The 22,306-nt window shown below is 39.3% G+C and overlaps 1 long non-coding RNA gene across 5 annotated transcripts in view; it reads left to right on the top strand.

Annotated features, from left to right (window-relative positions):
* Nucleotides 1–22,306, top strand: part of LOC135578643 (uncharacterized) — a 208,486-nt gene that overhangs the window by 162,989 nt on the left and 23,191 nt on the right. For 3 of the 5 annotated variants that reach the window (XR_010470593.1, XR_010470596.1, XR_010470592.1), the window contains 2 exons: nt 8,454–9,767; nt 11,509–11,716. This is a non-coding gene — a long non-coding RNA (uncharacterized LOC135578643). The remainder of the gene's footprint in view (nt 1–8,453; nt 9,768–11,508; nt 11,717–22,306) is intronic. The other 2 variants (XR_010470594.1, XR_010470595.1) reach the window with 2 other exon arrangements.

Below are 22,306 nucleotides of genomic sequence, written 5' to 3'. Positions count from 1 at the left end.
TAGGGCTCCAAATCTTCAAGCTGATGGTAGTGTGAGAGCTGAGAGGAGCAAACATCTAATCACACTTACTAAAACAGCTGATACAGGATGGAAATGCTCAATACAAAAAAATATCTTTTTTCACAGATTGAGAAATGCCTCAAGTTCCTACCTACCTTTTGCTTTCTGGGTTGTATGCATGATTATAGGGTATCTGCCAAGTTTCTACCTCAGCATCATTGACCTCTTGGGTTTAAGCCATTACTGCCACAGCTTATCTCTTTTGCAGCTCACTGCTTGTGGTCAACAACTCAAGGCAATATCAGACATCTGCCTGGGCAAAAGCATTAGGCAGAAATGTTTGTTGCTAAAAAACACAGGTTTTGTTCTGGGGATATCTAAAGAGGGAGCTTAAGGGAAAAAACATCTACAAGCTCACCCTAGAGCGGGGAGATGTGTGGGGTGGTTGCCATGGTGACTAGACTCACTGCAATAACCACTTCTTACATGTCTCAGCTGCTCCATCCTGTGCAGATGTCCTGCAGCCAGAAATATAGTCTGTGTGGAAAGTAAAAGATAGGAGTAGAGAAGAGGTCATCTCTAGAGGAGAGAAGAGGAGGTAGCTAAAAAAAAAAGTCTAGTAATAGAGATATGAAGACAAAATAGAGAAACAAATGATTGCAGGAGTTGCCAGGAAGGTAGGCAATTCTAGAGAGCTGTTTTATTCAAAGATCCAGCTCTGCACCTCTGTTAGAACCTTGCCATGCCATGCAGCCTGCTGAGAAGCATTCATTCTGGCAGCGTCATTACACTGTTCAGGTTCATGCTACAGACTCCTCCCTTTCTGCATCCCAGCCCAGCATGAATTCACCTTTATTTTCTTGAGTAGAAGCAAAAGTTCTTTCTCACAACTTTCTGTCTCTTGAATCCTTGACCTACTACAGAAAAATGGTGTGTACCCGCTTATTAGCAGACGTGAGCAGGTGGGTATACATGCATTTTATAGCACACAGGTATTGTACCTTTTCTAGGGCTCAGATATTGTACTTTCCCCATTTGGTTCCAGGAGGAAGACATTATTTTGTTGTGGATGTGCCACAGGAACAGTCTGTCCTGCCTCAAGTTCAGCAATGACTACAGAGTTAGTTCATGGGTGGTGACATGATCCACAAAAAGCAGTCTGTGAGAAAAGTTTTGCTAATCCAGCCTCTGAAATCCTGCCTTTTACATGCCTGCCTCAGCACTTTTTTGAGAGACCTTTCAGCTGAACCACTTTTATGTACAGCCACTTCTGAAAGCAGAAGTGGTAGGTAGGGTGTTTTGGTTTGGGACTCCCGCTTTCCCTCCCACATCTAATAACATATTATTGAGCAATAAAACAAATAATTAGCTAGTGCTTCTCTTTGTTTCCAATACTCTTTGTTTGCAGTGTCCATACAATCACTGAAAATTAACAGGAACAGAGTAAGAGGTCCATGACACTGGCCTAAGGAGATGAAGCTGATGAAGGAGAAGACCTGCTCATTGCATTTTGCCTTATGACCAATTTCTCAAAGAATATGCGATCCTTTGGTTATGTCCCTCCATATTTCATAGACTCTTCTGAAGTGGCTGTCTTGATTACTAGATTAGAAAGTAATACTTGCTGGCTTACTTTCCACCTTTATTTATGGCTTTCTAAGGATAAAAATTATGAAAGTATCTCTCCCATGATCCTGCTGTGAGGGTGCAGCTTCTGAGGGGGGTGGGTTTGATTCCCATTTAATAAAGAAAGGAATAGAATCCTGGATATACATCTCATTTCCAACCTTCGTTAGATGAACAGTCTGAGATTAGCTTGATTATTGTGATGAAGGAGAATCAGTACCTCAGTGGGGTGTAATACTTCTCTATGGTGCTGTTTTAAGTTGGTTTCTTCTGGGAAGTCTCTTTCTGGAGCCAGAATGAAAAATGAAGGCTTCATATAAATCAAATGGACACACACTAAGCCAACTTCAGGGTTAATGCTCCCTGGCTCAAATATTTAGATACAACTGCTATTTAACAGACAATGTTAGACTGACACAATCAGACACATTTGTCTCATAAAAAATAAATTCTAAGTGGTACTAAATGTGCAAATTCATAGCTGTAGTGGCTATTTTTTCCTTCATCATGTGAGTGATCACATGATGTTATTTGAACTATATTAATGTTATCCGTGAACACCATGTCTTTCTTTTCCTCCCTTTCACACCCCTAATTTATTTGGAGAATAATAAAAAGACTTTATAAAACTGCAGCGGAGTAGATGCATCTTCTTTTATATGAATATTTTTCAAATAACAATGCTTTCAGCTGGTTTGCCTTAAAACAAGCTGAAAAACTTTACCAAAGGAATTGGCAAGTTTTAATCACAAGAGAGTTTTCTCTGGGAGGGAAGTGTTTGATGAATCCTCCTTGTTGCCTACCCCCAGCAGTTATCATTGCATACAAAGAGGCTGGATGAGCCCTGGAGGTAGTAGGAATGTTAGTCCATATATGAGCGTTTTAGAAATGACAAGTCAGTGTGACTAATGGATAAGACAGAAAGCAAAGCCAGTTATCTAAGATGAATGGAAGCATTAGAGGAAATGCAGGAATGCAAATCTCACATTGTTAGAAACATAGACCTTATGTCTGCTTCAGAGTTTTGTTTCATCAACTCTTATAGCTTGTGGGCTTCTTCACTGAATAATTGTAAAATCTGCACAAACTGAGAGTGGTAGAGCCTGTAGAAGCTGATGTTTGTGTTCAAAGATGCTTGATGGAAGCTGCTAAGCAATACTGAAAATGCTGGCAAGAATCCCAGAGTTCAGAGGGAATTTCCATGTGCTGACTCAGACATGAATTTTAGCTCACTGCAGTCCTATACCTGATCCTACTGAGGCTATGAAATCTGGAAGCAAGACTGAATTCAACGTGAACTACTAAAATTCTAAACAGCCTACCTAGCAGGAACAAAAAGGAAGAAGGATGAATATAAACACATAGTATATAGCTCACTATCTTACAGTGAGTATACTGCTCTGAGGAGTCAAGGAAAATCATCTGAGAATGAGGGCAGCAAAACTGACAAGACAGACTAACAGGTGTTTAGTCAACCACAGAGATCCAACTATGATCAAAATATACTATCACTAGAAATACTCTAAATACAGAAGAGAGTACTGATGGCATTTAAAGGCTTGCCATTTCCTGGATTGTCTGACTTTACATGCCACTTTTAGCAAAGCAAACTTCTATACTTACATTTCAGTATGAAAGTTACATGTCTTAATAAGGTTTTTCTGTATATCAAGGTACAAGTCCAAAATTAATGAAGAGAAATAATTTATTTAACAATCCTAGTAAAAATGGAAACTGTGGGTTGCAGTGTAGATGAAGAAGTAAGATGATTTTTCTGAAAGAGAAGGCCATGCAGAGCCTATTCCAGCCCCTCTGAGAGCAATTTAATCGAGCTGCAGGGCAATAACGGGAAGAGGTCCTTCTTTAACTAACGTTTATGTATTCCTAAGGGAAACTTGCCGACAAATTCTTGCAATCTTGCTTTTTCTATTTTCCTTTTCATTGTCAAGACAAGTTCTGAAGACCTGCTTGCTGGTTATATATCTATTATCCAGTAATGCTTTAAAACACTTTAACACCTCTATTAGTATGGGAAACATCACCTCCTTCCTTCCAAAATCTTTGAAAACTTATCACCAACCACAACATCTACTTTTCAGACTCTGGTTGGTACTGTTTGTGTCTAGAACTAATAAAACAATTCAGAAAAAAATAATCTGATAAAATAAATCTCTGTCTGCTGTGGCTCATCAAATGCATCATGATTTTCTCAAACTTCTTACTGATTTGAAAGTTTTGTGAAAAACACGCCATACGGAGTTCTTGGCCTTTCAATCATTTCTCACTAATCTCTTGTTTCAAAGTCAAGCTTATGATTGGATGTAAACCAGGAAGACTGTTGAGGTTGATTACAGCCTCTTCCTAGGGCTAACAACTGCAATTACAAATTTGAAATGTTTGTGGCTGTATAGGAGCTAGTTTTTATTGTTGCTGTTTTTCTGTTTGGGTTTGGTTTTGTTTTTTCTCTTTCTACTGTTGAAGAAATTTAAATACCACTCAGAATGTTTAATGAGCAGTTGATTATGGACATGTAGTCACAAAATGAGCTTGCTCCTCTTGGCAAGATTTTCAGAAGCAAAGTTTTCATCCATTGAGGTCAATGAAAAAAATCTGTTTGGAGTCAGTGGGAGTGGGATTTTTAACACTGCCAAATACTTTCCAGAATCACTGAATTTATTTAGAAAGAGGAAGAAAGATTTAACAAGTGGCAGCTTTCAAAATACCTTACGAAAGTGCTATTGCATGCTGTATTTTGCACAGTGAGAAAGGCAAATATCAGTTTTCTTTTCTGAAATTGCACTTATGTTACACATAATGATAGGTAGTTTAAAAAGATAACAAAACTTCATTGAAATATGAAACTTTTTTTACATTTGTTTATTTCAACTTCCATGTCCTCTAGCTTCAACATCACTTTTTTTTCATTGAGCTACTTGAATTTTATTAAGGTTTCTTGGTGTTAAAATATTTGTGTTGACATAATTAGATCTTACAGTCAGGAATAACATGTATTCAGCTGAATATTCAGCATTTATTCAGTACATGTCTTGTTTCATTAACAAACTTGAACCTTCTTCCTCTCCAGTGACAGAAGAGTTCATGAAAATTGCAGTAAATATTCTGTGAATGAAATCCAGTGAAAACAGTAGCTTTTTGATAGCAACTGTATTCCCTGAAGGGAATTGAATTTTCTGACTAATTTTGGGTGGTAGCTTTGAGTTTTGTGTTTATAATCAAGATTATTATTTTTTTTTAAAGTTAAAATTTACATCAGACTTTCTTCCCAGAAATAGAGATACATTGCATTATTTTCACATAAGGCTGGGAATATGTACCAGAAGATTCATGCAATTTCTAGCGAATACTTAAATGACATCAGGCTTGTGTTTTTAACACAACACTCTGAAGGATAAATAGTTCTGCATGGACATGGCCCTGGTATAAGCTATGAGGAGCTGCCCCATCATTAGAATGACAGGAAAGATTTCTGTAAAATACTCCTAAGAATTACTCCTATATGAAGCAGTTGCTTACTCGTGAGTTACCTCCTCATGTGGTGTAAGTGACCTACTGTAATAATCTAACTTGCACCTGGATCCTTTTTTAGTTCTCTCACCTCCCTTCAATCTGCCTAACAGCTTCCAAGGGCTAGATGTGTCCCTGTGCATGTGAGGAATAGAAAGCTGCAGTTCAGACCAGCAGGGTGGGTATTTTTGGATTTTGGGAGATGGAGAGATTACTTTCACAGATATAAGTGCAGGAAGAGTTCAGTCCTCCGAGGGCAACTTGTTTAAGTTCTGATGTAGGTTTCTTCAAATCAACAGGGGAATTTGTGATTTTTGGCTCAGGGATTTATCTCTCTAAAGATCTGCAAAAGAAAGAAAGGGAAACTATGATATAGGATAAGCTTCTGGTTTAAAGGAGTACACTTCTCAGTGTGAAAACTTACTTTGTTCCACTAAGATAAGCAAAACCTTACAATAATTGGGAAAGGAAAAAATCAGTACAGGCAGCATAGCTTAACTTAGCTGTGAGATTGTGGCAGGGTACATCTACAGAGTATTTTTTCAGGCAGATTTGATCTCATCCTACTCATTCCCCAAGCCAACTGCAAACCCCAAATCTCTATATTGGCAGACATGTAGTTCTAGTCCTCACAGCACTCATTCTAAACTAATAAGTCTGGCAGAGGGAGAGAGTATATTAGCTCATTCTTAGTTCCAGTGGCTACCCAGAAGGCATTACAACACACTTGAGATATTTCTCATACAAACTACTGCTATGCCCACACTGCACAGAAGTGACTGCAGTGTGCTGTAGGGACAGCTCAGGCACCAGGAGCTGTGACAGCTCAGAGTGAGGTATTATACCTCACAACCCAGGCAGACTGTTACTGAGTTAAAGGTGGTTTAGCTGTAACTCTGTGGTTGAACCTATGAAAAGAGTCCAGTTAAAAAAAAATCAGTAATCTCAGGGCAGCATGACTATTTTTTATTTCTGAGCTCAATAAGCTCTATTTTAGCCTTAGGTACCTCTGACAATTTCCTAGGTATGAAGTTCATGTCATATAACTTCTTAAAAGTGGCTTGTTCACAATCTGCCAGGTCAGGAAAGAAACAAAAGAAAAAAAAAAACAGATCAAAACCTGTAGGAGTGGGATGAGCTAGAAGAAAGTATAACATATGGTCAGAGAAGAGAAAGTGGCACTTTATTGTCCCTAGCATTAAGTTAAAGAAGACTATGTATTTCAGAAGCTGAGAAGCATAATTTTTTCAGCCACCAGGTCGCAGGCCTGGATCTGTCAGCTGAATTCAGGGCTGAGCTCAGGATTCCTCATTCAGAAGCAGGGTCACCAGCACAGCAATTAGGTGCTTTATTTATTCTTTGTAGAGATACAGGCTGTGGATGCCTGGGGTGGGGAAGCATCTCTGCTGTGAGCCTGCTGTGTGTCCATGGAGCCAGCGAGGCAAAGACATCCTGGGCTTTATCATTTCTCGGCCCTCCTTATATGGCACCTAGAGTACTGCTTCCAGTTTTGGGTCACCTGGCACAAGAAAGACATTGATCAAATGGGGCAAGTTCAGTGAAGGCCCACCGTGATGTCAGGGGCTGGAGAGACCTTGGCTTTTTTGTCTTGAAGAAGAGTAAACCCAGGGGGACATGAACAGGGCCTTCTAGTTACTGTGGGGAGGTCACCAGGAAGACAGAGCCAGGCTGCTCACAGCAGCGTGCGGCAGGAGGAAGGATGTCAATGAGCATACATTTAAATAAGAGGGGTTTAGACTACATATAAGGAAAATATTTTTCACCCTGAGGACAGCCCAGCAGTGGAAGAGGCAGTCTAGGGGCTCATGCAACCTCCACATTTGGAGCTCTTGATCTCATAGTGGAGCCTCTTCTGTGCAGGAGGTTGGACTAAAGACTTCCAGAGATCCCTTCCAATCTCAACTATTCTGTGATCCTACTTCTTCAAAAATTTTTTTATGGAGGTTACAGGCTACTTCATCAAACACTTACACAGCTTAGGCTGCTCCTAAAGGCAAGCAACTGTAAACAGACATATTTTGATAAAAGTATTAGCCAAAAAATCTGACTGTTACATTCAGGGTTTAATGTGAGGTAACACTAGATCTTGGCATTAATTTCATTCTTTCTTCCACAACAGGTGTCTTTTCTCTCAGTCTTTCATCACTGCTTAGTTCCCCAAATGCATTTTCCTTCTCTTCTCAGATTTTTTCCTGCGTACCCAAGCTCCCATTACATGTAGATATAACTCATTTTACTGAAATTCTTTATAGTACACTTTAATTAAAAAATACACACAAGGACAGGTACTGGGTGGATAACCAAATGCCAGTTGCTCTGAGCAACTGATTACATACTCTTAGCCCATTGCAAACTTTGTAAGAATCCTAAAAACTTATGTTTCTTGCATTTGTGTGTAAACAGAAGTATTGCTTCACCCTTTCCATGAACAAGAGAGTGTGCACTGGTGTTCAGTAGATTAATGCTATAGGGCAAAACTACTTGCTTTGTGTTTCTGGGCTCTTTTTCTCTTGGGTTACTGTAGAATACCTCAAAACAGGCCAATATGATACATATTTTCAACTGGGAATCAAGGAAGACACTTTCTTCTGACCTTAGTGTCTTGCTGAGCAAGAAATACAGCTAGAAACAGCCCTATTAATTGGAATACTTATATACTTACAAGGTAGCTAACTTCATTTATCATGTCATGCTACTTCCATGCATAATACTCTCATGTGTATTGTACAACATCAGAATAAGCTGTGTGTCAAATCTTTGAGTATTCCATGTACAAGCTATTTTGAACATTCAACTGTGTTAAAACTGTGAATAATTAAAGAAAAAGGTAGTCTGATCTGGGGTGGGGACAGGGGAACTGACTTAATAAATGCTAGGAGAAGCTGTGCACTGTATTAAAAAATAAGTAATGAGTCTCTCTCAATATAACACTGGAAAAAACTTACAGATGCTTCACCTGGCCATCCTTTTTTCCATAAGTTTATGTCCTGGTTTTGTTAAAAACAAGTTTCTCTTTCAGTGAATTTTGCCTGTCAGCTAAAGCCTTCATATTAACTGCATTTTCCTGGAGAACCAGACACATGTTTTGGTAAACCTAGCAATGGAATGCAACCTTATTGATAATCACGGATGGACATCTCGCGAGAGGGGCGACAAGAAACAAGTGACCAAGAAACTGACCAACTGTGTATAACATTCCATTCACATGAATACTTCATATAAAAGTGCGAGATCACGAGGATCTCATCCCTTTTTCCCTTTTTCCTTATGGCCGACATTAGGAGAGGACCTTGCTAGTCGTCCCTGCAAACTGAGGCCTAGTGAGAGACTGAATCCAGCTCTGATTGGCTGCAGAGTCTAATCCAGGACTTTGGTTGCCGGCTCTGCAGTTGCTGAAACTTTCAAGATTGGTTTTGTATATTTTGTATTATTTTCTCTATTCTTATTAGTAGCATTAGTAAAACATCTTTAATTTTTTCCAACCCTCTTCTCTCTGTCCTTCTTTTCCTCCCAATCGCCTCTTCTTAGTGGAAAGGGGGGAGAGGGAGGGGCAAAAAGGGGGAAGTGGGGGGGGGGGGGGAGAGGGGGTTAACAATACATCTGCCAGGGTTTTATTGTCATCCCGCAATCTTAACCCTCGACAGTTTACTATAAAGTTTTTTTCTTGAGCTGTCTAAAATATATTTAAGTACCTCTCCAGCACAGCTCTGGTCACCTGCAGTTGTCTAAAAATGGGTCTTGGTCACACCACTTTTTCAATATAAATCAAAACTGTCTCTAAATCTGGAAATCGTTATTTTCAAAGGAACATAAAGGACTTAGGCATCTATAATCCTTGGACTTTTACTAGGAATAACAGTGCTGGGTTTGTGGAAGGGGTTTCTTTTGAGAATTTTAACCTGAATTCTTCAGCTGCGCTCAAAAATAAAACAGCTTTTTGTTTGTTTGTTTGTTTTTGTTTTGTTTTGTTACATAAAAATGAGTCATCATTGCATTTAATTCCTGGTAAATGGACATGCACTATGAAATGAACTTCTCCTTTGTTCTCAATTAGGCCCAAAAGTACAGCCAAAATGCATTTGGTTTTAGACTGTGATGTTAGTGTATATTATTCTTCCTGCACAAATATGTTTACTTACTTCTCATCCATCTTCCTTATTGGTCATTCCTATGGCTTTAGCTAACTCACTAAATGTCGCTGAAGTAGAATTATCAGTTGACCGAACGTCTTGATCTAGTATAACAGTGTAACTGAAAGGCTATGTAATGCTAACTGTTTAGTCAGCTGGCCAAATGACATCCTCTGTTATTTCTTGTCCTTTGATTTGAATGCAGTGAACTCAGTTTTATAAGTAGGAAATTAACTATGCATACTATTTACACACCACTTGTAGAAAAGCTTAGCATAAAGAGGTCACCTGGGCTGCAACTTAATATTTGATAGTATTGCTTGTGTTATATTGTATGTAACTATGTGAATACCTTGAAAACACAGTTATAAGACTGGAGATGTATAGTGATACTACTTCTGGATCACATCTCCAGGCTTGTTTGAGCACTGGTGGTATAAAGCACTGAAGAAGGCAACTAAATAGGTGAGTATTTCCATAAATAGAAGGAACTACCTTAGAAACGGTTAAAGCGATAAAAAATGACTTAATTCAACTCTCAATCAGTGATAAATTTAAGCTCTTATCAGTTGTTGGAAGACTTTCCTAGCTGCTTACTTTTACAGACTTAAATTCAGAGCAAGCCCTTGGCTGCTCTAACCTGTACTTGCCTGACCCACTTTGGCTTCTGCTCAGCCCTCCCCATTGATTAGCTCAGGCAGATCCTGACTTGCTTCATGGACTTGCAGAGATCCTATTCTGAAAACCCACATTATTCCTATGTACAAAGGCACAAGGTATCTAACCTGGGGCTGTTGATGTCAAAATGCTGGTCAAGACGCACAAAACCTAAAACATTTCCTTTGCTAAGCCTGTGACTAGAGGTCTTGTGATGTGTCCAGCTGAAATAGCCATGCCACTCTGTTTTCAGCTGCTGGCTATCGCCCTGTGACAGGGTCAGCTGAGTACATCCTCTGGGCGCTTCTCAGTGGGTCAGTTCGCAGGCAGGTGGACTCTCACATTCTTTAACTACATGCCTCAGTAGGTCAGTGTTTAGTAGATCTACATCTTACCTGTTTTGTCTACTGTCAGTTAGGATTTGTTTTAGTCTAAGGGTCTGGTTGTGAGTTCTGAGACGTTGCACGGACAAACCAAGAGACGGAGATAGCAAAGGAATGGTCATCTTTCTTCTGTAGCAGAGTTCTGCAAAATAGGCATAGCAAAAGTAAATCACCCTTATGGAAAACAATGAGTGAAGACAGGAAGACCCTTTCTGTCAGCAGACTAAAACTTGTTTATTAGGGAATTTAAAATTAGACAAACTCACTCAAACTGAGACTTACTTCATATTAATATTCAAAAGTGAGAAAGAAGATGTTGTGTTGTGCTGCCTTCAGGATGATGAAGCAATAAGGTATTCAGTGAGCTGAGTCTTAGAGTATTCAACCAACAAGAAAGTACCTGAGAAAGCCACGGATCAGAGGTTTGATTGTTGTCGGAGAATTGTTTCAGGCTGCCTATCTGTGCTAAAAATTGTTTTGAGCACTTCAAACTGCAAATGCCCAATCTACATAAAGTGGAAGTAATATGCTGACAAAGTCTGGTACAGGTATCAATCAGCATCATCCTGCATGCACTACAATATTGGTAAGATCTTTTAAGGAGGACCTGCCAGAGAAGCATTACAGTAATTAACCCTGATTGTCAGAATGCTGTGCAGGCCTGATTCTCAGAAGCTGAAGCTTTCAAATAAATAAATAAAAGATTACTTGATGCACATCACTGCTTAGGGTCTGCAAGTCTGAAACCAGCATCCTGAGTCCATAAAGTTAATAGCTTGCTCACAGTTGATGTGAATGGATGACAACAGGAACCTTTAGAGATGATCTGCAAAGGCAGAAAAAAAAAGAGGTCGTACCATTTTCACTCCTCTGTAATGACCAAAGAAGGCTTGAAATCTTCTCCCTGCCCCCTGCCTCACATTTCACATCTTATCTGATCTTCATTCCTAGATGATTCTACAACAAACTAGAGGGAAAGTGTAATTATGACCCTACATTATACCACGGAAGTAATTCTGACTTAGGAAAGAAAAGGACTGTGGTATTTGTTTGTTTGTTTGTTTATTTGTGCTTGTTTGTTTGTTTGTTAGAACCACTGAACTCTTTGATAGTTTTTAATGTGTATTTTTGTAGCAGCTAGTTAATTCCAAACTTCTTTCTTCTAGGCTTTATCTCTTTCAAGATTCAATACTTTCAGTCCTACAATCAAATGAAGAAAAAAATGCTAAATCCACTTATTTGGGTATTCCACAGACATCTCCCATAAAATAAAACTAAACCTGATATTACCAGTATGTTTAGTCAAAAAAAAGAGTATAAAAGAAGTGTGAAGCTGCCACTCTGTGTTGTCACACAGCAAAACAAGGAATGATGGTAAGTGACATAATGCCATTCTCTCTGCTGTCTTCAAATCTGTAAGTGCTGCAACATTAAAAGATGTGTTTAAGCTCTTAAATGAGATCTCGTGTAAATAGCATCAATATCTGACACATTAGCATGCAAAAGTTGTTGTAGCAGCCTATTTAGTTTGAGTAACTCAACAGAATTGAAACTTGGAGATCAAAAACAGGCTGCAGAAAAAAAAAAGGACACTGCACAAAAATGTATACAAACTAAAGGGCTGGGTTTTTCTGCTAAATTAAATTCTCATCTGGTATCTCACAAATCAAGATTGGTTTGGGGCAGCTCTTTTGTGGCTAATGTTATTGCTCAGCAACCACATTTACTGCCTGAGAAGGAATAATCAAAGCTGACCCACACAGTATAAGCATATATTCCACATGGGGCAAAAACGTCAATGATTTATGATAGCCAAAGTGTTCCTTACATCTCTCCCCAAATAAGCATAGATAGGGAAACAGTCACAGATGGCCAAAAGATCTATCAGAAAATAATCTACAGGAAGCTTAGTGCCAAAAGTAATTGACATAGTCGTCAAATCAATTTCTGATGGTTCAGTCTGCTTCCCCATGCTGTAGATCATTTGACATGTCATTCAAATCACCGTTGCCCGATATAAGTTCGTAGCAGTTATGAGAGGTTCAGGTACTTTCTGGAGTTCACTTTCCACATGCTCACAAAGATGCCAGGTGAGAACCAAGTTATTGTTCCTAGTAACTGATCATTTATATGACATTTAGTTTTGAGATATAGTATTTTCCCCAGAATTTTTCCATTTTGTGTACAGAAATATAGAGCCCTGGGACACTGTGGACCTTTGCACAAGATGTTCCTTCACAATTATTACAGCAAGAGAAGAAGGGCACAAACCTGGTTGCCAATGTGCTTTACAGGCTAAGCTTTTAGGTAATTAGTTAGGGCAATAGCAGGGACTTCTTCTTCCACAGTTCAAAGATTACTGAACAAAGTAAAAATTGAGAGAATTTTCCAGAAAAAAAAAATCTATTTTTTCAGCATAACTAAAGCACTTTTCAAATTGTGTGAGATTTAAAAGTAAAAACAGAGTATATTGCCATATCTGGCAGGATAAAGGAGAGAGAGATGGGAATTCCACCTGGAGATACACCCACTGAGGAACTGAATCAGAAACTGAGTTTAATTCTTCTTTCAGGCAGTAGATAGCCAGCTGAGTAGGAGCATATTTTGTTTGCTGGTGTGATCAGTAGAAATTACACATTAGTAATTTCCAGCTGCCTACCTGTCTGTAAAGTGCCTATCTGTTCACTATCCAGAAGTTTAAAGTTGTTTAGAAGCATAATAGTCAAAAAGTGTTTGAGATACTGATGGATGTTTATGTCTGTTCAGCTGGGGAAATGAGTCCTCTGCTTATTTCTGTAGGCCTGAGCACAAAGCTATGACATTTTTGGTGTGCTTGTGCAATATAAGAAACATGCTGAGTGTCATTTGAAAAGACCTTGGTGATCTGGGAATCTGATATATTTTGTAACTAGTGGAAATTTCTGTCACTTTGGAGTGATATTGGAGTTTTTGGACCACAGAGTCATTCCTGAGTATCACAAACACTTGCTGCTTGTTCTGGGAATGAACGGTATGGAAGGTATGGGCAGGTGCTCTTTCCAGAGGCATGCCAGGATGGGAAGAGACCTTCTGTGTGAAAGAAAACAGGCAGCATTACTGACAATGGAGTACAGCAGAGATAGAGGACAGATTGTCCTAACCAAGCTACCATCATTTGTCCTAATTCATTTACAAAGGCAGCGCAGAGGGTTGAGGTTCTGGGGTCACACCACAAGCTTGAGCACGCTCACTATGCATAATAAATCCGTGACCTCAAAACTGGGTCTCTACAGCTACCTAATAGTCACTCGTGTCTGGTCCAAGGGATAGACCCAAGTATTTCCAGCCCTACAAGTGTAGGTTCCTGAACCCCAAGCTAAAGGAAAAAATGATGTTCTTGTGTATTGTAACACTGAGGTTTATAGTCACCTGAGATATATACGTATACCTATATATGGGGTGCTCTATGTATATATGGGGTGCTATACCTACATATAGGGTGCTACAGCCTTTGCATTCAAATCCCCACACTTTCCCTCATAATTGTGAATGACATTCTTTTATAAGCTATTTAGGAAATCAAAAGTCTGTTCTAACACTGCCTTGACTGTTAGCCAACCTCCAGATATACCAGTTTGCAATTAGGTAGCACAAGTAAACAATTTCAAATTTTGTAGTCAAAAGAAGAAAAATGAAACTTCTCCAAAAAAAAGATAAAGAGTGAAGTTACTTTTCAAAGCAGATTTTTTAAATTATTATTTCTTAACCTACTGATAATAGAGTACATTTCAAAATTAACAGGAAACACGGTTGAGATCAAGAATATCTGTTTCAGGTAGGGAAATCACATTTGGACTAGGTAAGTCTCAAGTTGTTGGGGGTTAAAAAGTAATATATTGACATATATAGAGACATGATGTGGAAAGGGCTTTGCTATAGACTGAATGGTGATGGATTCTTGGAATAAAATAGACTTTCATAAAAAACAGAGTATCATTTGGGAATGTCTAAAAGAAGAAAGTAAGAAGTATCTGAAAGATGTTTTTTTGTTTTTGTTTATTTGTTTGTTTCCAAAATTCAGATCCATTATCAAGACAAAGAAATACACAATGGATATGATGCTTGCAGGCCAAGGAGTAATGCGTTAAATAATATATAATTCTGGTCTTTATTATATTTTTGTGATTTTACTTATATTTTAAGTCCAGGAGGTTCAATGTTGAGTACTGATTTTAGATGCACAAGATGAAATACTGTAATTATTTTGTATCCAGAAATGCTGAGTAGATAGCCTTCTCCCGAGTCTCATTGCTCCAGCCATTTTTAAGATTTCTTTTTTAAACAGATCAATATTTCCTTCTCATGCCGCTCTCACTGCCTGTAAAGGCCTCTCTTTACATCCACCTGTACCTGAGGAGACACTTAGGTCCATAGACTCCTGGTGCAATAACTTAAAACAGGTCCCTCAGAGCTTACAGTATCTTATTATGTCCATACAGTTGCCCTAATGCAGGAAATAAAATTTTAGAAAATTCTCATGAAGAATTAGACTGTATGGTTTCTTTACCAGGTTTAGAGAATGAACTCCCTCCTCTGTAACTCATAATAAAGAGTAACAAAACCTTTTGTTGTTGTTTTGAAGAATAGTGCAAATTGCAGGTAAAATGCTGCAGAATTGATTTCCCACTAATCAAAAAAGAGATGTGATTATATTGCATTTCCATGAGGATTATTTTTTGTTTGTTTAGCCCCTTTTATTCAGAAACCAGCAGAATTCAGTGGTCTTCCATGGACTGCAGCACGATTCAGCATTCTACTGCAATTCCAGCATTTTTTTCAGATATGCCTGTGCTCCTGAGTAATAAGCAACTCTAAGCTGTGGTTGGACCACGGTGCTCCTCTATCTGTTCCTTGTTATTTCAGGAAAAATCCAACTGGAGCAAATTTTTCAGTAGAAGTATGGGCTCTAAGGTGAATGTAGCTTCTCTGTTTCCCTTAGATGTCCTTTTACAGCCTGTTGCTTTGTATAGTCTTGTGTCACTCAGCAAAGGTGCAAGCAAATTTCTTCTCGTTCAGCTCTTACCGCTGATCAAGTAAACCTCTGCTATATTTTGGACCACATATATGCAGGAATACACCTGTGTTTTGCATTCCTGTAGAAGATAATTTTGATCTTATTCATTCTTTTAGCTGCATGTTTTTCTTGGAATGAAGGGGTTACACCCCTTCCCCCTGCTGCCCTTGGTATGAGGTAATAAAAGAACAATGGAGAGAAATTCAGTTCCTATTACTGCACTTAATTTCTTTGTACTGTCAAATTCTGCCCCTGTCATACTGTCAGTAGATAGTGGTTAGCAAGGCATCTTGAAGTTCAAAGCGGAAGTCTGTGCCTTTGAAACAGTGTTAGAATAGAAAGCCGAAAACTTTATCTAAACAATGGTGAGGATTGCTGACCTGCTGGAAATTAAGAAGTATTTCTTCTAAAACTATCTGGAAAGATATCCATTTACTTCAGCATGTTCTTGCTCTGGCCTGAGGAATAATATATATAATAACATATATAATAAGTTTTGATACTATCACATTTTAAATAAAACAACTCAAATGTGAACTGATTCATGATTTCAAAGTACGCAAACTATTAGAACCCAGGTGTCCCTTTTAGCTATACTTTGCAGCCTCTGCAATATCACAGAGAGAGTCCAATGAGTGGAGTTCAAAAATAATAGATGATTTTTAAAGTCTTAAAAAATCATTTAATTAGTTTTCATTTCTCCTACTTGCACCTGATAAATGAACATATTAAACTGTGAAGACTCAGGAGCCTACAAAAGCCTTTGATGTGTATTAGAATAATCTAATAATTAACCTCAGGATTCACCGGCATGGCACAATGAGGTGAAGTGAAACAGTGCTTATGATGAAGGGAATTCCAGATCTGCCAGCCCCAAGGTACTAACCTGGCTTCGTTTTTCTCCGCTTTGCTGTGGAGAGCTCTGGGCTCCCCTTAATCTACCTTTTGTTGCATTTTATTGTTGGTGAGAGATTCTTTTTTTTTTCAGTGCAGATTTTTTTAAACAGCAGGGTGCATCACATTTAAAAAGGCAAAACTGAGAAATAATATTTGGTCTACATAATAGGTATGTGAAAAGAGGATACATTTTCTCTCTGGATTGCTTTTGTTAGTGCCTGATATTAGAGAGCAAGCGTTGTTCAGCCCAGAGTAGTTATTAAATACTTTGTGTTGATGTGGCTACCTGATCTAAGTGTGAGCCCCCTTTTTAAAGTGAGAAAGCGTATGCTCACAACTTACCCTGCTTCTTTGGCTAATACAGTGTGGATATTAGTCTTATCTTGTTCTAGGGAAGGACAGTACTTCAGCTCCTACAAGTGCCACTGAGGAATTGGCTTGTTTGTGTTAATAAATTGCTCCTCTTGCCTTTAACTGCAAGCACAATGGTTCATAATAAAACAACTCCATATTTGTACTGGGGCCAGAAGTGGTCACTGATTTTATGTACTCAGATTAAGTAAGTACTTTCAACCTGATTTTGTAATGTACTGAAAAGCTTCGATGCCAATTGGACTGAATGGTAACTGAGTGCATCAGCAGCTCCCTGAAAATGAGCACTCCAAACCTGGAATTGATTAAGGAGCAGACATTTAAAAACCTGGGGAGTAGTTTCTGTTGTGTGTGACTCTCTGAGTGCTTTCATAATATGTTGTGGGAACCAAGTTAGCCTCAGATTCACACCGATTGAACAGCCAGGGTCACTTTCATTCACAATACTATTCAGGGTGTAGAGGGGTTGACACAAATATCTGCAGATTCATGTAACAGCAATACTAAAAACAAAATTACATAAAGTAATGTTTTAATCTGCTACTTAAAGACTACCTCTCTGTAAGCATACCCTCTCTTACAGTTGCATAGACATTTCCAGAGCCCTCTCCAGAGTAAATCAAAAAGCACACTAGAACATGAAGCAATGATACCACTTACAGTATGTTTCCACTTTCACAGATTGGAACTAAGCCTTTAGAAAGATGTCTAGGAGAAAGCAGGACTTGGAAAGATTACTCTTGCTGAACCAAGGAACAACTGACCAAGGAGGGAAAGCCTTTTAAGTTGTCCTAATACTGGCCCTTAACCCTGAACACCAAGTATTAATTTCTCAATGTTAACAGAGGTTGTGTTCTAATGTTGTGTTAGGAAAGGAGCAATATATGCAGCAGTATATCATGCTCTGATCCTTTATTCTTAGTCAAGGATTCACCAACAGTGACCAACATTTTAATTTGAAAAAAAAAAAAGAAAAGAATATAATTAACTGAGGGTAGAAGCCTCACAGAAGTTCTGGAAAGTGCTTCTCAAGAAAGAGGAGAGCTGCTCACTCTCTATCTGGGATAGGCTATGCTAAATATATCTGCATTGTACACTCATTGCCTCTCAGTGCACTTCCAGATCCAGATTTTCAAGATCACTGACCGACGAAATTAATCCATAGTGTTTTCCAACACTTACAGTTTTCAGAGCATTTATGTCTTCTGAAAGCAATGCAGTTTATCCAGGATAAAGGTAATATGTTCCATCTGTTAAGTTGAAGCAGCAGATTTATTTAAAATAACACTTGTATTAGGACAATGTGAGATACAACTGTCTGGGTGAAAGTTCCTTCCATCTGTAGGGATACCAAGCTGAGTCATACTGAAAATGAAGTTATAATTTATTTATTCCTGTCAAACGAGTTCCCTGCCCTTTTAGTAACTGAAGTTTATAATGGTTTGTGGTCAACCTGGGAGTGCACTTCAAGCAGGGATACTTACTTAAGAAGATGTGCAACATTTGGAAGACTACATAGGATTCCAAAGCAAAGTGAGCGTTTTCAGTTTGAAAGAAGGAAAATGGAGATTTGCAACAGACAAGTGAAGCTCTGGAACTTGAAACTAAGGATCTAAAATGGGTAAGGCAGCAACAGGGCAGAAAATGTATTTAAAGTTTGCAATGTGCCATAAAAGCATATGACGCTGCTGCAAAAGAACAAGTCTCATTCTGGGATGTTTTTAAGAGTGCTGTTGGTTATAAGACAGAGGAATGAAATTATTCTGCTCTACTTGCCACTGGAGAAGCCTCCGTGGAAGTTCTGTATCCAATTTGGGGCATTGCACTTACAGGCAGATTTATACCAACTGGAGATAATCCAGAAGGAGCCATAAGGAACGATCAGTTTCTAACAAATGTGGACAAGGAGAAAAGGCTGAATGAACCAACCTTATTTCATTTAGTAAAAAAGAAAAGAAGAAAGAAGGGTCATAGTGACGTCCCAAATTGTAAAAGTTCATTGTGAAAAGAAGGTGGTCAGTTATCCCCTGAGTTCAAGAGAGGAAGAGACAGAAAAAAATAAGCTTGCTTGCAACAAATGACATTTAAATTTTATAAAATTGAGAAAATCTAGTGACAAGATTTACGAAAACATTAAAGCAAGGTAACAAGGTGCAAGTCAGATTAAAACTAGTGAAGATTTTTATGTTTAAGCTTATGTGTCATGGCTTAGGTATAACTGACCCTTTTTCTGTGAAGAGGTATGAAGAAGATGATCTCTCAAGGTCCCTTCCAACTCTGGGAAATTTCAAAAGGGTTAATTCCACACTCCTCCTTCTCTGTGCAAATGTGTATAGTCGGATGACACGTAAAGATAGTTATTTAACCTTAAAAGTAATGCTTTTTTGCCATGTGTGCTCCAAACCTTCTGTCCATATCATGGCATCACAGAAGTGGACAAGAAGTTTTGACCCAGGGCAGCAAACACTGCAAGGTTAAGAGCTGGAAGAGATTTATAATCCATATGCTTACAATTTGAGGGTTCTGATTCCTCTTGGTTGCCTAATGTCCACCTGAAACACTTTCTAGAAACATATCCTGATGCTATGATGTTTCCTTTTCTCTTCTCATTGGAAAAAAAAAATTGTGTCTATTCTCTGTGAGAGGTACAGGGAAGATTGCCTGCCTAAACTGCACTACCAGACTGTGGGTTGAGCCTGATTACTTTTTTCTTTTTCTGAAAATTTCTAATGGTTTTATTTGCTTTGAAAATCTTGCCTTCAGATGAAATCGCGTCACACAAAGATGTATCTACTCAGACAAAAATAGCCATTTAAAATTTGCAGGAGAACTGTCTATAGCAGGGATCTTCCACAAGAACATCTTGGCCAGAGGACCGAGTGAATATGAAAAGACAAATTTGAAAGTGTTTCCCCTCCAGTTATTCAGCAAACAAACATGGAATCTGTGAATCAGCACATTAAAGCTCTTTTCCAATCAACACATAGTAATGATTAGGAAGGCTTGGAAAGCGTTATGTAGGTGTATTCTGGAAACTGCTGTCGGACACTGCCTTAATCTGGATATGACTGGTTTTGAATAGGCATGTGTAAGTTACTATCGTCATCAAGCTGGCCCAAGCCTGTTTATCCTTTTTCTGTATGTGATGACACGCACTGCAGCCTAGGTGAAAATGTCCCGTCTGCCTCCTAGAAAAGCTTAATAATTTATTTGTAGCCTATTTCATTCCAGACTAGTGCACACTGCTTATTCTCTGTGCTGCACAGCCTGCTCTTAAAGCAGTAGTACTGCATGCTGCAAACAGCTTTGCCTGACATCCCCCAGTTTTTCACTATATTGATATGTAGCCAGTGTGTGCTGTTAACATTTTCAAAACAAAACAGAATGAAGAATCGATACTGAGGGTGTTTGGGAGAAATGTCATGACCTTGATTACAACTGGTACAATTCAACAACCAAGCTGCAAAACCAATTTCACCCCAGTACTACCAAGGTAAGGATGCAGTAGAAACAAGTTCCCCACTATATAAGTTTCATATATGGTGTCAGGACTGCAAAACCAGTGGCAGCTTATTAGCTCCTTTCTATTTCATTGTGAAGAGCAGCTCTTTTCTGTGTGATAATGCCTTTTGCAAAGGAAAACGTTTCCCCTTTTCCTCTCTTTTGAGGAGTTTGCAGCTCTGTTTTACCAGACCGGTACGTTGCTGCACTCCACTGAGAAATGGCTCCCATCTCACCTGGGCTGAATGAGATGAAGTCACGTAGTCTCACTTCTCAGGCTTTCCATTGTTTGCTTCCTTGCTTTTCTACATGAGCAGTCCGTCCTATATTCAGCTTCAGGCTGTAACCATCAGCTCTGCATCCAGCCGTTTAAGATCTTAGGGTGCAGCTGGTCTGTGATTCAGCAGTTCTGCCTGCAGTAGGTTTGTGGGATCAAGTCCCTTAACACCGTAGCTGCAGCCGTCCTGCCTGTGCCGCTTCCAGTAGCAGTCAGCTGCTCTGCTGCAAGGGGATCCCATCGCAGGTTTGTTGCATGGACACCTCCTGGAGTCCCATTTCTCTGTCTTTAACCCCACTACTGCTTGTAAAGGGTATTTTAGTATGATTTTGAAAAGTACTGCTCTTGGTCTCTGAGCACTGCCGAAGACCCGGAATTCAGAAACAGGTGAGCATTTCTAACCTTAGACAAGATTGATTGGGACTGTGAAAGCAAGCTACAGGACATCATGTACAGTCTCACACCCAATCTTTCCCCTTGCATCAAATAAAATTACTGAATGAACTAAAAACCAGCCTGACAGCTTCGATGACTAGCAGGGCTGTCCAGGGCTGGATAACTTTACAACTATGCAGGCAGACGGAGGGTTTGGCTTTTTCACATTAGGTTCACTATGTCTGTCATCTCTGAGTTTCCCACTCCCTGCTTCAGCTTCCTTGCACTAAGCTGCACTTCCTCAGATGGTTCGGGCATTTTCTCTTCACTGCCTTCAGTCATGGCAGTGTCCATGTTCTCCCTTTCTACATCATGTTGTGGGTTTTAAGGTTTTGGTCTTCTGTACTAAATGATGTGAAATTCTGTAGGCTGCTTGGAAGGGTCTAGTAGCCTGGGACAGCTAGAGACATGTGAATGTTTTTTATGGACCTTGGATTTTGCCTAAAATTTGTGAAAGTGAACTAGGTGGCCATTTCTAGATTCCACAGGGTTACTGCTTCCCACCCCTTTTTCCCCCCTTGGTGTTTTGGTAACATCATAGTTATGAAAAACATATATTTTTATGCTAATGTCTGGACTGAACATTGATGTATTCTCTAAAGCAAGGTTAGAGAGCAAGAAAAATGTATGTGCCATTACATGGTAATAGGTACTAACGTTCAGAGAGGTCAGGTTACCTTTTTCCCTCATGAACCTGACTGTTCTTTGAGACCCAGGCCCAGGCTATGTTCTTGCTGATAAACTAAACAGGGCCAGGGCATTTTCCCTTTCCCTGAGTAGCCAGGCAAAAACATACCTATATAACTATATTCTTACCCTCCAAAATAGCCTCAGACTCTCAACCGGAAATGATTTTTGGCCCATGCTAACTCCCAGCTGTGCCTAGGCATTGTGTGTGAGAGGATCTGTTGGCCTGGACCAAAAACCACAGCAGGAGTTGTACCAGCAACCAGACCGTATGGGCACCCATGTGCCTGGCTGGGGGTCATGCTCTGCATCTGTCTCTTTTATCAGTACAGATGTAGCCTGACAGAGCCAGGGACTGATGATCTCAAGGTATGCATGTATCAGGAGGCCAGCAAGAGAGAGAAACCCATGGATCCTGAGCAAAGATTACATGTCTATGTGAAAATGCAGACAAACATCTGCTACAGAGCTCATATGAGGAAAGGTAGCAATGGCCATATAGTGGCACGGGCATGAGCTTTGCTAACAGCTAGGGGAGACACAGAGGGTCCTCAGCAACAATATGTTCTGATTTGCATTTTGTAGAGACAGTTCTGTTGCACTCTCAGTGCTTTTTGTACCTATACCAGTCTCAACGACCTAGCAGAATTATACTAGCTCATGCTCTAATTGAGCCCTCATTTTGCTGCACAGACAGCACAAATGTCGGATTGCCTGCAGTGCAAGCAGGAGCTGCCTCATA

This window comes from Columba livia, chromosome 2, assembly GCF_036013475.1.
Source record: "Columba livia isolate bColLiv1 breed racing homer chromosome 2, bColLiv1.pat.W.v2, whole genome shotgun sequence".
Lineage (NCBI taxonomy): Eukaryota > Metazoa > Chordata > Aves > Columbiformes > Columbidae > Columba > Columba livia.
The sequence above is the reverse complement of the archived record's forward strand: the minus strand, read 5'-3'. Positions and strand labels throughout refer to the sequence as shown.